We start from the raw sequence: 3,694 nt of genomic DNA on the forward strand, positions 1-3,694 counted from the left end.
GCGTCATGAGAACATGACAGTCATGGGACTTTAAGTTATAGAATTTCTTCTCTGGCACATTTATAATACCCTTTATATTCAAGGAGAATCCAGATGGTACCTTGATGTTGTTTAAGCATTCAAACATGATTTCCTTCTCCTGTTTGCTTAGAGTGTAGCTAGCAGGACGTAAGTAATGGCGTCCATCATCTGTCTTATCTGGATGTAGGTTGTCTCTGTCTTATCTGGATGTAGGTTGTCTCTTTCTCTCAAACAACGCAGGTCCTGTCGTGCTTCAAATGTGTCCTTAGGCTTTCCATACACACCCATAAAGCCTAGCAGGTTCACACAAAGATTCTTCGTCAGGTGCATCACATCGATCGAGCTACGGACCTCTAGGACTTGCCAATAGGGTAGGTCCCAAAATATAGACTTCTTCTTCCACATGGGTGCATGACCGTTAGCGTCTTTCGGAACAGGTTGGCTTCCATGTCCTTTTCCAAAGACGACTTTCACATCATTGACCATATCGAGTACATCCTCACCGGTTCGGTTGCGAGGCTTGGTCAGGTGGTCTGCCTTCCCTTTAAAATGCTTGCCTTTCTTTCTTACGGGGTGATTTGTAGGAAGAAATCGACGATGGCCAAGGTACATGACCTTTCGACATTTTTTTCAAGAATACACCTCTAATATCACTGAAGCAGTGTGTGCATGCATTATATCCCTTGTTTGACTGTCCTGAAAGATTACTTAGAGCGGGCCAATCATTGATTGTTACGAACAACAATGCTCACAGATCAAAGTGTTTCTATTTGTACTCATCCCACACACGTACACCTTCTTTATTCCACAAAATAAGAAGTTCATCAATAAGTGGTCTCAGGTACACATCGATGTCATTACCAGGTTGCTTCGGGCCTTGGATGAGCACAAGCATCATAATGAACTTCTGCTTCATGCATAACCAAGGAGGAATGTTGTAGATACTTAGAGTAACAGGCCAAGTGCTATGACTACTGTTCTGCTCTCCAAAAGGATTGATACCATCTGTACTTAAAGCAAACCTTAAGTTTCTTGCGTCATTTGTAAACTCCAGGAATTCTCTATCGATTGCTCTCCACTAGGACCCATCAGCAGGGTGTCTCAACATATTGTCTACCTTACAGTCTTCTTTGTGTCATCGTAACAATTTTGCATGTTCTTTGTTTCTAAACAGACGTTTCAAGCGTGGTATTATAGGAGCATACCACATAACCTTGGCAGGGATTTTCTTACGCGGACGTTCACCCTCAACATCACCAGGGTCATCTCGCTTGATCTTATACCGCGACGCATGGCATACCGGGCATGCATCCAATTTCTTATACTCTTTGCCACGGTACAGGATGCAGTCATTAGGACATGCATGTATCTTCTCTATTTCTAGCCCCATAGGACAGACAACTTGTTTTGCTTCGTAGGTAGTGGCGGGCAATTCATTGTACTTTGGAAGCATCTTCTTTTGGATTTTTAGTAACTCTCCAAATCCCTTGTCAGATACACCATTCTTTGCCTTCCATTGCAGCAATTATAGTGTGGTTCCCAACTTTTTCTGCCCTGCATCATAAGTTGGGTACAACAATTTCTTGTGATCTTCTAGCATCCGCTCGAACTTGATCTTCTCCTTTTCACTTTCACATTCTCTTTGTGCATCACGAATGACCTGAGAAAGATCATCAGCCGGCTCATCTTCTGCGGCTACCTCTTCTTTAGCTTCTCTCATTGTAGTATCATTGAAGTACGCACCATCGGGAATAATATCATTATCGTCCCATTATTCTTCTTCACCTTCTTCCATTACAACACCAATTTCTCCGTGCTTTGTCCAACAAATATAGTTTGGCATGAAACCCGACTTGAACAAGTGTGAATAAAGAGTCCTTGAGCAAGGATATTCCACCGTATTCTTACATATGGCACATGGGCAGCACATGAAACCGTCGCATTTGTTTGCCTCGGTCGCACGTAACAAAGAATGCACGCCGTCAATGAACTCTTGGGAGCGGCGATTAGCATTATACATCCAATGACGGCTCATCTGCATTACATAACATAAATACCATATTAAAAACCTAGATTATAATTAATTATTTATACAACATGCGTGCCACCACAAAAGATACAAATTTATGAAAGCATCGCTACAATGTAGACAATCCCAACTACCACTAAAAGAACTAAAGCTAAAATATATTTCAGGAGCACAAAGATTTCGCGACCAATCTCAACTAAAACAGACAGATCCTCCGATTGTGCAATATCTTTGGGCTTCTTCGGCTAGATCACTGCCTCATTAGCCGCCGTATCTGCCTATTGTGCAAGATATTTTTGCACGAGTTCAACATACTCTTCCTCCCAGTAGAAGCCTGAACATAGTCCACTGCCATCCCACTGAAATTAAAACAAAAATTAGAACTTTAATCACAACCATCATGAAAATAGGTATAAACTAACCATAATCATTAAATACGATAAAATAACTCACATTGCAATCTAGACACTTGTAGAAGATACGATCCTTGTTGGGACCCTCCTTCTTCACTCGGTACTCCATCACAATCTTCGTCTCATCACGACACTTGCCGCATGGAATGAGAGGGAGGGCCCGGCCTAAGTCGCTTTGGAAACCCATGAGAGGCCGAGAACCCAGAAAGCAGTTGCCATCTACTCTCTATACTCATTTTTTAATACACTATAAATTTCTCCTTTTATAAACAAATAAAATTAAAAAACTATAAAATTATCTAGATCTCCAAACAATGATATTTTTAATAGTCATTGTGTTCTCGTCTTTTACTACGGCAGGTAAGTAATTCACATGATATTTCCGCAAATTAACAGAAGAATGGGAGTGTACACACATAACAATTGATTATCGTTTATATTTATATATATACTACGTTTGGGTACGGTGATTGACAGACTACTACGATGATATCGGGACATGTGAATAAATAACCATCCGTACTAGTTGAACTTGCTTACGTGATCATCTCGGCGAGCATTTCTCCACCGGACGGCACCATACTTAGTCAAGGAAGAGCTCCGATTCTACAAGGAAGGGAACACGGTCTTCCACGACCGTTGTCGCTCTCCCTCGTAGAATCAAAGCTTCTCCTTGATGTTCGTTACCATTCGGCAGAGAACATGCTCGCCAAAATGAACACAGTCCGCTAGTTCAACTAGTACGGATTTTCTATAATTTTCTAACTATTTTCTAAGTTTTTTATTTCATAAAAAGTTAAAATAAAAGTATGGTGATTGACAGACTACTGCGACGATATTGGGACATATGAATAAATAACCATCCATACTAGTTGAACTTGCTTACGTGGTCATCTCGGCGAGCATTTCTCCACCGGACGGCACCGTACTTGGTCAAGGAAGAGCTCCGATTCTACGAGGAAGGGAACATGGTCTCCCACGACCGTTGTCGCTCTCCCCTCGTAGAATCAAAGCTCCTCCTTGATGTCTGTTACCACTCGACAGAGAACATACTCGCTGAGCTGAACACGGTCCGCAAGTTCAACTAGTACGGATTTTCTATAATTTTCTAACTATTTTCTAAGTTTTTCATTTCATAAAAAGTTAAAATAAAAAGTACGGTGATTGACAGACTACTGCGATGATATCGGGACATGTGAATAAATAACCATCCGTACTAGTTGAACTTGCT

This window comes from Miscanthus floridulus, chromosome 8, assembly GCF_019320115.1.
Source record: "Miscanthus floridulus cultivar M001 chromosome 8, ASM1932011v1, whole genome shotgun sequence".
Lineage (NCBI taxonomy): Eukaryota > Viridiplantae > Streptophyta > Magnoliopsida > Poales > Poaceae > Miscanthus > Miscanthus floridulus.